This window comes from Thrips palmi, unplaced genomic scaffold (assembly GCF_012932325.1).
Source record: "Thrips palmi isolate BJ-2018 unplaced genomic scaffold, TpBJ-2018v1 HiC_scaffold_1, whole genome shotgun sequence".
In the NCBI taxonomy this organism is placed as follows: domain Eukaryota; kingdom Metazoa; phylum Arthropoda; class Insecta; order Thysanoptera; family Thripidae; genus Thrips; species Thrips palmi.
This window is the reverse complement of record NW_023144620.1, coordinates 11,377,002-11,390,159: the sequence shown is the minus strand read 5'-3', so window position 1 is coordinate 11,390,159 and position 13,158 is coordinate 11,377,002.

Genomic DNA, 13,158 nt, shown 5'->3' with positions numbered 1-13,158 from the left:
AGAGCGAGGTGCTAAGCGCGCGGGGCCGCGGGGCCGCGGGGGCCTCGCTGGCACTAATGCATACGAATCGGATGCGCCTGAGCCCTTGGCAGGCCGTTGGCGTGGGCGCGGCCAGCGGTGAGGCAGCACACTCATTCCGAGAGTCGTTTTCGTCGCTCTGTCTCTCTCGCATCCATGGGTCGTCCCGCATTGGTACGAGAGAGACAGAGCGACGAAAACGACTCTCGGAATCAGTCTGCGGTTGTCGTTTGTTCGATGTCGCAAGCGGTGCCCGGCCGCGGCCGCTTCTTGTTCTTTTCACCTCCGCATCGTCTTCTCTACTTGATCTATTTATTTTAGTGGCTCGTCATCCTCCTCGTCATCATCCTCCTCGTCGTCCTCCTCGTCGTCATCCAGGCTCGGACTGGCCAGGGCAGACAGGCCGAAAAATCTGCCGGGGCCTTCGGGTTTGGGACCAGTAACGTCACAAAGTTGGTCAAAAAGTGATTGAATCTCCGAAAGTAGCCGTTTTCGCTGAATTTTAGCGGCCACTGCGTCCGATCTAGTTGCGGGAAACGGCCTCCCTCGACGCCCTAGTATTCTTAAGACCCTACTCTTTCATGCCCTGTATCGGGAAGACGTTGACCACAACGATTTTGCCTTTGACCGCAACGATTTTGGGACCAAAGTTGGTCAAAAAGTGGTCGAATCTCGGAAATTTGCTGATTTTGCTGACTTTGGGTGGCCACTGTGTCCAATCTAGCTATCGTAAAAGGCTTTCCTCGACGCCCTAGTATTCTTAAGACCCTACTTTTTCATGCCCTGTATCGGGAAGACGTTGACCACAACGATTTTGCCTTTGACCGCAACGATTTTGGGACCAAAGTTGGTCAAAAAGTGGTCGAATCTCGGAAATTTGCTGATTTTGCTGACTTTGGGTGGCCACTGTGTCCAATCTAGCTATCGTAAAAGGCCTCCCTCGACGTCCTAGTATTCTTAAGACCCTACTCTTTCATGACTTGTATCGGGAAGACGTTGACCACAACGATTTTGCCTTTGACCGCAACGATTTTGGGACCAAAGTTGGTCAAAAAGTGGTCGAATCTCGGAAATTTGCTGATTTTGCTGACTTTGGGCGGCCATTGTGTCCAATCTAGTTGCATTAAAAGGCATTTAAAAAGTTGGTCATGAAGGGTATAAACAATGATGATCGGGGGCCTTTTGCTCGGGGCCTTTTGGGGGCCAGTCCGAGCCTGTCGTCATCCTCCTCGTCGTCATCCTCCTCGTCATCATTCTCCTCGTCGTCATCCTCCTCGTCGTCATCCTCCTCGTCGTCACCTGCCTCGCCGTCATCCTCCTCGTCGTCATCCTCCTCCTCGTCGTCGTCCTCCTCGTGGCTGACCCCCTCGTGCACCTCCTCGGCGGCTCCCGCTTCGCGTCCCGCTTCACGCCGGCGGCCCCACCCCGCGCCCTGACCTGCGTATCTGGCTCGCCGCGTGTCCCCCTCCTCCGAAAGGAGACGACGAACCCAACTAAATTTTCACTTTCGGTGCGCTCCTGCCCCGGTGACGGCACGCCGAGCGGCACGCGGGGAAAGGGGGAGGGGGCGCTGGAATGCCCCTGCAAGGCGGTGCGGGGAGGGAGACATTCCTTTGCCGGCGGTCCAGCAGCCCCGCCCCGCGCTGTGTGTGTATACTGATATCTTTCAGTTTAACCCGGTCGAGATGCACGCCTGCTCTAATCTCAATCTGTTTACGGCCCCATCGTGGGAGGTAATGCCCGCACCGGCGATCCCTTTCAATAATAATTACACTTTTCCTCCCAGTCGACAAGTGGCGGAGCGGCGAGCCGGGATCGAGGCCGGACAGGCCGGGCCCTTCGTGGAGGGCCTCATAGCCTCACAGCCCTTCGACGGCGTGGCGTTGTTGCTCGGCTCGTAAAGTCCGCCGCTACGATGCCATCGGGCCAGTCGGATTAGACTATCGACCGCGGCGGGGCGGGGCGGGGCGCCTCTGGCCAGGCGGGGTGCCCCTCAGGTGCCCCCTGCGTGCCCCAGGGCGGTTCAGCGCATGCCGGCAACCGAACCGATTTTATAGAAAGTTGTCATAACGCGTTTCGTCTCCCTGCCGAGTCGGGACGGCACGGGACCGGAGGGACCCCCGTGCCATCGGGAGCCCCTGGGCCGGTCGGCCGGTCCTCCATTCCCGACCGGTGGCGGTGCCTCGCCATGGCCGGTCCGCGCGCAGTTCGGCGACGTCCTGATGCAACTTGGCGGCATTCCTCGCTGTAGCGAAACCCGCCGGTGAAACCCCCGGTGCAACTTGGACGGCCGAACGCACAGTGGGCCAGCAGGCCGGCGCAGGCGGCCAAAATTCTAGACGCGTTATGAGCTCCAGAGTCGCTAAACAAGACTCGAATCGGTGTAAGACCCCACATGGATTCCTCGTTCGGAGAGCAATCCGTTGGTGGGGTCGCACGTTCGATTCGCGTCCCACTTACCGACTGTGGAGCTCAAAACGCGTCTGGGATTTTGGCCACCTCCACTGGTCTTGGTTTGCCCTGGAGACTTGCACGCCGGGGCGGGGCGGAGCGCCCAACACTCCCCGCAGCCACGCGCCGTCGCCGTCACCTTATCGCCGTTGTCCTTAATCCCGCCGGCCAGCGCGGGGTGACTCCAGACAGCCGCTCCGTCTCTCTCACACGCATGAGGCGTCCCTCAGGGGTGCTAGAGAGACAGAGCGACGACGCACTTGATCGGAATCAGCCTCCGGGCGACCCGTCTTCTCCGTCATGTCCCGAACGTCAACAACAGCGTGGTCCGTCAGGGAGGCCCGTCGTGCACGATGGCGGCGCCGAGGGCTGATTCTGTGAGTCGTTCTCGTCGCTCTGTCTCTCTCACACCTGTACGGCACGCCGCATGAGTGCGAGAGGGACAGAGCGACGAGAACGACTCTCGGAATCAGTCTGCTGGCCCGGGATGTTCTCTCGCTTAGAAAGCCCGCGGCCGACGGCGTGCCCACGGCGTGCCCTCCACGGTGCGGTGCGGCGCCGCGGCCCGGCTGGCGGCTAACGACTCATTGTACGCCGAGCGACGCCCAGCGACGCCGAGACGCGGCACTGCGCGGCACTGCGCCATCTGTTCTGCCTATTTGGTCGACATGTGCGCCACTTTCTGTCAGGCACGCCGCGGCACAGTGGGCCAGTAACCGGCGCAGGCGGCCAAAATTCTAGACGCGTTTTGAGCTCCAGAGTCACTAAATGAGACTCGAACCGAACGTGTGACCCCACCAATGGATTGCTCTCCGAACGAGGAATCTATTGGTGGGGTCACACGCTCAGTTAGAGTCCTGTTTAGCGACCCTGGAGCTCAAAACGCTTCGTGAATTTTGGCCGCCTGCGCCGGTCTTCTGGCCCACTGTGCTGCCGCCACGCCACGGAGCATCTTTCGCGTCTGACTTAGGACTCGTCGGGTTCATGCCATCGGTCCCAAGGTGCCCGCGCCTGGACGTCGACGCGTCAGTCGTAATTCGACCAAATCTCTTTAATAATGACGGGTTATGTCGCAGAAAGTGATTCTTAGGCGATTTAGACCGATGTGTCGTGTTCGTCGCTCTTTCTCTGTCGCACTCATCGGGCGTCCCGTTAGTTGCGAGAGAGACAGAGCGACGAGAACGACTCTCGGAATCAGTCTGCTGGTCCAGCGGCCCCGCTGCGCTCGGACTGGACGCCCCTCTTCGTTACCGACTTTCGGTTTCATCCCGTTCCGATTCCCGGTCGATTGGATGGCCGTCGCGTCCCGGCGCCACAATAGCTGCCGGATTATGCACGGTGCGCCCGGACCGCCCCGTCCCCGCCGTCGGGCCGTCACCGCCACTGCAGAGCCATTCCGCACATCGCTTTCGTCGCTCTGCCTCTGTCGCACTCATGGGGCGTCCCGCGTAGGTGCGACAGAGACAGAGCGACGATAGCGCAGTGGGCTGGCCGGCGTCATGCCGCGTCACGCGTCAACGGCCACGCCGAACTGCCGAACCCGGCGTGGCCGCGTGACATCACGCGTTGCGGCACGCCGGCGTGCTTCCGGGTGGCGGTAACGGCACGCCGGCGTGCGCGTGCGCCGCTATTGTTGTCCAGTGTGGCGGCGACGGTTTTCCCGCGGCCTCTCTTCTTTATTGGGTCAGGAAAAGTACTGCACGGCGCCACCGCGGCTCGGCGGTTATGCCAGCGTTGACGTCAGCGCGGCGTCGGCCGCGTGGCGCTGCTCGGTCCACACCGCGCCGCCCCCACTTCATAGACCGCCTGACCCACATCTCCCTTTCGGTTTCGGTGGGCGCGGCGGGGCGCGGCAGGGCTTGCGGTCGGTGCATGGGCGTGAGCCTCGGTGTGAGTGGCCTCCCGCGTGCCTTCTAGCCCGCTGCCAGCTCGGTCTGCCCGACCCGATGAAAATGAAAGGCCTGCTCGGCCACACACACACACGCACGCACGCACACGCACGCTCACACGCACACACACACACGCACACGCACGCGCGCGCGCACACACGCACGCATACACACACACACACACACACACACCACTCTCGTTCTCGCCTTGATTTTTTTCTCATTTCCTCTTTTGGAATCCTTTGGGTGAAGTTCCCGGGAGCGAGGGAGGGACTCGGGGAGGGACCGCCTCGCAGTGCGTGCTCCTCGTTGGAGGCCCTGATGGTGGAGGCCCTGTGTCTTTGGTGACTCAGCGCGCCTCATGGCGGACCCGGTCCGACGTGCTCTGGACCCCGCTTGCTGGGAAACTCACTGCCCCCCCCCCCCCTTTTCCTTTTTCTCCCCCGTCCCGCCGTCCAGACCGGTCCAATTCTTCCTCCGCCGCCCGGCCTCCTGCTCCCTCGCATTCCGAAGGCCCGGCGTCGTCAAACAGAGACACCCCGCCTTTGCACCTAGCCGTCGTCGTGAAGTAAGAGGTCGTCGTCTATAAAACGGCTGCGGCTGTCCATCCGCGTCCAAAACGCCACACCGAAGGAGACCACACTGGAGTTTTGAAAAATAATAGCTTCGGCAGATATGCGGCTCTGTGTGTGTGTGCCCGCGCATGAGTGCCCCCGAGTGTGTGTTTGAGCGCGTTAGTGTGTGTGTACACGGTGTACACCCTACCATCACCTATTACTGCAGCGCTGCGACCACATGCAACACTTTCTCCCGTCGTCAAGTTCGATGCCCGATGCCTCTACTCACCGCGCGCATGCATGTGTGTGTGTGTGCGTGTGTGTGCTGAGGAGAAGGGGGCAGGACCTGGAGGCAACGGCAGGGGGGGGGGGGCAAGCAGGTGTTTTGGCGTTGTTCACATGCCTGGACCATGTCCCGGCTCTGTTTCGGCCTGGCGCGGCATGCGATATAGAAGAGGGAAGAAAAGAGGGGGGGGGGGGCTACGCCGGGGAAGAAAGGAGAAAGAGCAATGGAGGAAGAGAGAGAGGGGGGAGGGAAGGGGTCCATTGAGGATTGAGGCCTTCGTTACGTCCGTGGACACAACGTGCATGACGACAACGGTGACGTCAGCGTGTAACGCTTTTTGTAAGTGTGGCACACAAGAGAGAGAGAGAGAGAAAGAGAGAGAGAGAGAGAGGGGGGGGGAGGGAGGGAGACAGACAGACATACAGAGAGAGAGAGAGAGAGACAGACAGACAGACACAGAGACAGAAACAGAGAGAGAGAGAGAGAGAGAGGGAGAGATGGAGAGAGAAAGGACTACAGACTGATTTAAGGGAAGAGGTAGGCAGTCCCGCCGGACAGCGCTGCATCCGGGACAGCCGACCTACCATTGCCATTACCATTACGGGCTGAACCTAGTCCTGTCCCGCTCTACGCACTCTAAGAGCGTCGCTCGCCGTCCTCTATGGTCTGCGTGCGAGACGTTGCGAGAGAGACAGCGCCAAAATTTCTGCGCATCACAGTAGTTCGGTATCTTACGTTCACCAGTGTAACCCGGCCGGAGGAAAGTCTCCCCTGCCGGTTCCGTAGAAATTATCGCATTACAGCCTACCCGTCCCTCATCCCCGTAAAAGAAACAACAACAAAAAAGTCGGGAAGATTGTGGGCCGGGCGAGCCGATCCTTGCTTGGCGATCCCCAAACCGAGCCAAGACGCTCGCACTCGTCATTGCTGGCATTGCCGGCATTGCCGCCATCATGTCCGATTTCACTCGTCCGCCAATCAAGGGCCGGCCTGCCGAGGGCTGCCCAGGGCCTGCTGGCACCGCCGCCCTAAGTGAGGCTAACAAGGCGGCCCCGAAGGGCCCGAAGGCGAGGCCCCTTTAATGCCACGCCGAAATAAGACCCGGCGAACAGTGGGCCAGAAGACCGGTGGAGTCGGCCAAAACTCTAGACGCGTTTTGAGCTCCAGAGTCGCTAAATGGGACTCGAACCGAACGTGTGACCTCACCAATGGATAGCTCTTCGGAAGAGGAATCTACTGGTGGGTCACACATTCGGTTCGAGTCCTGTTTAGCGACTCTGGAGCTCAAAACGCGTCTGGCCGCCTCCACCGGCCTTCTGGCCCACTGTGCGGCGCGGGCCTCCTTTTTTTTTCGAGGCTGAGGCCGCTCTCCGCTCTTCGCAGTGGGCTGTGCGCACTCGCACGCGTGGCGCCCTGCTGCCCTCCACGGCAGCAGCTCAAAAATTAGTCAAGGTCTGGTGGCAGCCGTGCCGTTCGCCCGCTGCTTTTTGCTTCTCGCTGTTCGCCGCCCTGGAAGAAGCGGGCCGCTTTTCCTTCGGCCACTACACCCGCAGTGCTCGGCAAGTGTCGCACTGTTGCGGCGCCGCCTGACTTTTGTCCGGAAGTAGTGTGCATTCACCAAGTATCACTCTGCAGGGGCTTTGCTCACTTTGTCCGGAGGCGCACAGTTACGATTGGACTCTGCTCAGGCGCATACTCGTCGATTGTCGCACTGTTGTGGTGGGACAGTTGTAACTTTTTGTCGGGAGTGTACCGCTAAATGAACTGGCGGTACACCCACTACAACAGTGTTACACTTTGGTGATGCCTGCAGTCCAATAACGGTACCACTTCCGGACAAAAAATGAACACGATTGCTAGTGTGAACTGGGCTCTTGGCAGAGACGGTACCGCCATAATGGCCCGCTGGCACACTTGTCGCATGAGCCACCTTGACTCCCAGGCCGGCCCAGGGCTCGGCCCTGGCTTGGCCCCGCCGTCGGCCGTGCCTCTGAATAACGACCTAGACTCTATCGGGCCGCGGTGCGGCGGTGCGGCGGAGCGGCGTGCCCTGGCCGACGCCAAGCCCCCAAGCCCCCAAGCCCTTGCAACGCCTTGCACGGAGACACCGCGTCGTAAACATGTAGCAGAAGTGACCCAGCCCAACACTCCCTGCCCGTCCGTCTGTCCGTCTTCGCGGCGTCCAGGGCTGGCTGGGAAATCGGCGTGCTTGGAGGCGAAGAATGCTGTCGCCGTGCCGAGGGGTCGTCTAGCTCCGCGTGCAGCTCAACGAGTGCATGTTGCACTACAGTAACGCCGGTTCCAGCCCGCCGACCCCGCGCACCGCCAGGACCACCTGCGGGCCGCAGCTAGTTAGTCCTGCCCCGCCACGCCCCGCCACGCCCCGCCACGCCCCGCCCCGCCCTGCCACGCCACGCCACGCCCCGCCACGCCCTGGCCCGGCCGGCCACGCGGTTCGGCACGGAGATATTGGAGGCACGCGGCGAGAGAGGCCCGCCAGTCCGCCAGGCCCGGCCCGTGGAAGGAGAAATCATTGAAACGAACCTCTCATATCAGGTGAGGCTGGCTGGGCCAGGGCAGGCAGGGGTGCCGGCGCCATGGCCGCCGCGGCGCGTGGATTTCGTCATCCTCTGTCGCGCGACCAAAAGACTATAAGACTGCGATGGTCTTGGCCGAACTGCTAAGCGGCTAGCCTATCGGCACGAGCTTGGGACAAAATTAATCGACCGATGATACTGTCCGTGTTCCTCGAAGGAAAAGTCTAAACAGCATAGCGGTGTCTTCTGTATATTCTAAGGGCCGAATAGAAAAAGTGGTGCTGACTTCCAAGATGAACATCTTCCATTCGTATTTGCTTTTCTTGTTGAAATCTCTGCTGGGTGAGGCCTACAGCAGTCTATCCCTCTGTGCCTTAAGAATGCAACGCGAAGGAAAAACTCCACGCCAATTTTCTCATGGCTGCGCATTGCTCCCCGCGAGCGGGCCCTCCCCTAGTCCGAGGGCGTGGCGGGGCGTGGCGGGGCGTGGTGGGGCGCGGCGGGCGGGGCGGGGTGGGGCGGCGGCCGACCCAGCCAGACGCGGCGGCGCCCGGCCCAGGGCCCGGCCCAGGGCCTCCAGACGGCGACCACGGCGGCCGGTCGGGTTCTCTCGGGTGCGGCACCGCGCCAATGGCAGCCAATGGCCCCACTGCTCGCTGGGTTCCCTTGGTTTCCTTCTGGGCGCGTTGCCGCGGGCCGCCGCCGTCCCTCCGCCTCGTTCCGGAGGATCGCTTCATCGCTCTGTCTCTCTCGCACTCATGGGGCGTCCCTCGGGGGTGCGAGAGAGACAGAGCGACGGAACGGTACTTCGGAATCAAGCGACTGCCGCGCCTTATTGGCGAAGGGGCTGGAGGAGCGGGAAGGGTGTCGACTTTCAGCCGCGACCCCAACCCAGTCCCAGCACACTGAGAGTCGTTTCCGTCGCTCTGTCTCTCTCGCACCTGAACGGGTCGCCTCATGAGTGCGAGAGGGACAGAGCGATGGAAACGACTCTCGGAATCAGTCTGCAGACACAGACCCCCGGCCGGCAAATAAAAGGCGAGTAAAACTGTCCGACGGCGATGACGGCGCTCTGCTTGACCTGCTTCGCCGCGTGCTGCCTCCATGCCGCCTCGCGCGCCAGCACCGCCAGGGGCCGTAAAGCCATCTCAGCAACACGAGCCACGCCGTGCCGTGCCGTGCCGTGTCGTGTTGGCGCGGATTGTCGCACGGTGGTAAAACGGGCAGCTCGTCGCGGCACGGTTCGAAATCAGCTGGCTGATTCCGAACAGCGCTTTCGTCGCTCTGTCCTTTCCGTAGAGGGCGAGAGAGAGAGAGAGAGAGAGAGAGGGGGGGGGGGGGAGTGACGAATCTGGCGGTACGCGTGTGGGGCTCGAGGGGGTAAACACTTCAAGAAATCGTGTACAGACTACTCGGTATTACGCTGTATTACGGGTGTATTACACGTGTATTACGGCCCTAAAATGCCCAAATTTGGCACATTTGACCCAAAAATGGTATTACGATCACGTGTATTACGCGTATTACACGGTTTTTGTGTACAGGGTATTACGCGAGTGGTTACCCCCTCGGTGGGGCTATGGGGTGACGCGCGGGAAACACCGCCGGTCGCGACGGCACACGGCGATGCGGAACTTTTCCCAGCACACTATCCTCTCTCTCTCTCTCTCTCTCTCCCTCCCTCTGCGTCGCGGTCCAGGCGTTTATAGGGTGTACACCTTAAACTCCCCGGCCACGGCCGTGCCACGGCGCCGCGGCCAGGCTGTCACATTCATTTAACCCTACCCGTAAAGCACGCAACCCGCCCGCTGCTCCTCGCCCACTCGCTCGGCCATTCAGTACATCGCGGACGCTCTCTTACTCACACCGACGCACGCCGTGTGTCTCTCTCTTTCTCTCCCTCACTCTCACGCTCGCACTCTTGGTCAGTTTGGATGAATGAAACGCTTGCATCACGAGGCCCGTTCATTACTTGATGAGCTGCTGGTCATTAGCCTTTCTCAGCGGAAAGGGAGGGGGGAAGTCGGCGTCAGGATTGCACAATATTCGCGCAGCGTACGGAACACACACACTCCGGCGGAGACGCGCTGCCGCTGCTGCCGGGGCCCCGCGAACCCCTTCCACCTGCTCCAGGGACTCCAGGGAGGATCCAGAGGTTCCAGAGGCCGGCCGGCGAGCTCACCGGGCTGCCTCCCCCTCTGCCCCCTCCCTCCGCGCCTCCACCTCCGAAAGTGAGAGTTAGCCGCCCAGCCGGCCGATCTGCTATGCCACGCCGCGTGTGCCCCACCCCACCCCGCCACTCTCCTGCCCCCTTCCCCCCGCTCCGCATTTCCGCCCCCTTCTCTCTCTCTCTCTCTCTCTCTCTCTCTCTCTCTCTCTCTCTCTCTCTCTCTCTCTCTCTCTCTCTCTCTCTCTCGAGACCAACGGCTGACGCGCGAAACCAGTGTGCTCCCCAGTTTTATTGACTTTTAACTAGTTTGGAGGCGTTGAAACGCCTACAAATACTTTCCCACGGCAAGTTAAAGAAGAAACCACCAAGATGTGATAATAATCACAGCCAGTTGGTGCTCTTCTAGAGGATAAATCTACAACAACAAACCCATCAGCCGGCAACGGTCACAGTCATGGCGTCCCGCCAGGCTCTGGCCGAGCTCAACAACAACCATCAAAACAACCCCACCGTCCTCAGCGGCAACTCTGGAATGACATCTTGGCTCAAGACTTCATCCAAACCATCACCAGCAATCCAACAAACCTTCAACAAGTCATCCACAAACAATTCATCAGTAAGTCAATTTGAATCTGACTCACGTAGTTCTGCAAGTAGCCGCGGGTCCGTTCCCGGATCCAGCATGGCGGCCGCCATAACCTCAACTGACCAACAACGACCACCAGCGGCCATCAGTCAAGACTCAACGAACGCACCCAACCAAAACAACATCGGCAGCAGACGAACTGATGAAGCAATCAACACAAGTTCAACAAATTATGTGCCAACAAAAAAGTGTGCAATAGTTATTGAAAATACCCAAACTGTTTCTCAAGACTCAGCATTGAGAGCCGTTGCTGACATTATTTCGGGCGCTAATATCCATTATGTGACCCGACTTAGTGGCGCACGAATCTGCATGTACTTGTCAAACGAAGAATGTGTCAACAAACTTTGTCAAGAAGGAGGAATAGTTATTGATGTCGAGTATTTTCCAGTACGAAGATATGTTACCGAGGCCACAAAGTTTGTAGTTTCAAATTGCCCACCTGAGTTTTCTGATGACGACCTCAAGAAACTGTTGGAGCCTTATGGTAGAATTGTTTCTGCACCATCAAGACTCCGGGTTAATACTTCTCATGATGATTTAAAACATGTGAAATCCTGGCGCCGCTCAATTTACATAATGATACCCAGTGACTCAAATGACCCACCCAAAAGAATTCCTATTGTCAATAATACTGATGGGACCAAAAGTTTTCTCTATGTCAATAGAGATGATTTAGTGTGTGCACACTGTCTCGCACCAGGTCACATCAGAGAAAATTGCAAAAAACTCCAAATCGACAACATCAACTTCCCAACTTTCCAGCCTTCAGTGTCAACAAGACTCGTCAACACAAGAAAACCCACTCCGCTCAACACAAATCCATGGAACCAGCCCAACCTAACCTCTGATCCAACGACAAGTCTCTCCAGTCCACCCAACAACAACTGGCAGCCAAATAGTCACCAAGCACCAATAGTTTGGGGAGACATCCTTCATCCGAACAATTCAACGCCATCCAACATCACTCAAGAAAGCCAGCCTGCGTTGAACCAACCGCTGCCTCAACAAGACCAACCAAAGTTGTCGCCCCTTGATGTATCAATCACTAGCTCTACTGAGGACACTGACTTTCAGGGTTGTCAGCTACAATCACAAGAAGATGCTGCCCTTCAGAGTACCCATGTTCAAGTAACGGACACACAACCTAGCAGTGCCAACGCTTCAGTCAAGAGAGTACATTCCCCCACAAATGACGAAGACTCATCAGCATCAAGCTCTTACAGTGGAGTGGATCAACAAGATAAGCCTGAGAGAAAAAAAGTCAAGAGAGCCAAAGAGCAACTAGCTGTCAACCAACTAATGAATGAAATGAAACACAAATCATCATACCTAAGCCAAGAACATTTCCGCAGTTTTCTCTCTGAGTGTAGAGGGAAATGTAACTCAAAAGCTGTTGCATCTAAGTATACCAGTGACTTCAGTGCTTTAATTGCTCAACTAAATGATGCTCAAATACTATGTAAAGATTTTAATTTACTAAGGAGACTAAAGCGTGCAGCTGAAGCTCTCATTTAACAATTAGTAAATTGTATATTTTTCCTCTCAATGTAAAAGTGTAAGTTACCTCATCTGTTAAAAATTGTCCCAAAAAAAAAAAACAAATGAAAAAAAAAAAAAAAAAATGAAAAAAAAAGAAAAAAAAAGAAATAAAGAAAGAAAAAAGAAACCAACAAATGTAAAAATTTAAAAAATCTCTCTAAGTTACAAAATGTAAAACCAGCACCACAAACATCAAAACTTTAAAAAACAGAAACTCTGCATGCATTTTGTGACAAAAATTACACCACCCCTTGGCCCGAATGTGAAATCAGAATCCCCCCAATAAATACTGTTAAAAACTAACTCCTCTCTCTCTCTCTCTCTCTCTCTCTCTCTCATTTGGACTGGGCGTATCAGCCAATCAGTGAGCCAGGCCGCGAGGGCAGTGCCAAGGCGGTGCCAAGGCGGTCCGCGGCCCTAAGGGCCCCTCAGCCTTCCCCTCACATTCGGGAACCGTTGTGGCGGCGTCCGAGGCGGGCAGAAACGCGAGGGAAGCATCTACCCGGGAAAGAAGAAGGAGGAGAAGGAGAAGAAGAAGCAATAGGACGAAAAATTCGTGTTTCCGCGCGCGGCCGTACTGCGCCGGCGCGCTGCTGCGCGCTGCTGCTGATGATGCAGGCTGCAAGGCAGGTTTCACGGAAGGGCAGGGGGAGAAATGGGTAGGGGGGGGGGGTTGCTTGCAGCTTGGGCCGGGCGACGGAAACGTGGGAAAAGGTCCTGGCACGACCGGAATGCACATGTAGGAAGGCCTTCACCCCCTCCCCGCCGCCCTGCCGCCGGCGCCCTGCTGCCCGGGCCGGGCGGGCCAGTGACGTGAAAGTGACACGAGCTGATGTCACAGACGTCACGCGCGTGATAAGGGACTCGAGGCGAGCCCAATGGGCGGCCAATGGGCGGCAAGCCCGCTGGAAGCAGCTGGAAGCGGTTGCAAGCTCATTCGGTGTCAAACTGAATCACTTTCTTTTTCCTAGTCCCTGAGTCCCCGGACGGGCCGGTGCGGTGGCCCCCCGAGTGGCTCGGCTGCGCGCGCGCGCGCGCGCACGCATGTGTCTGTGCGCACCG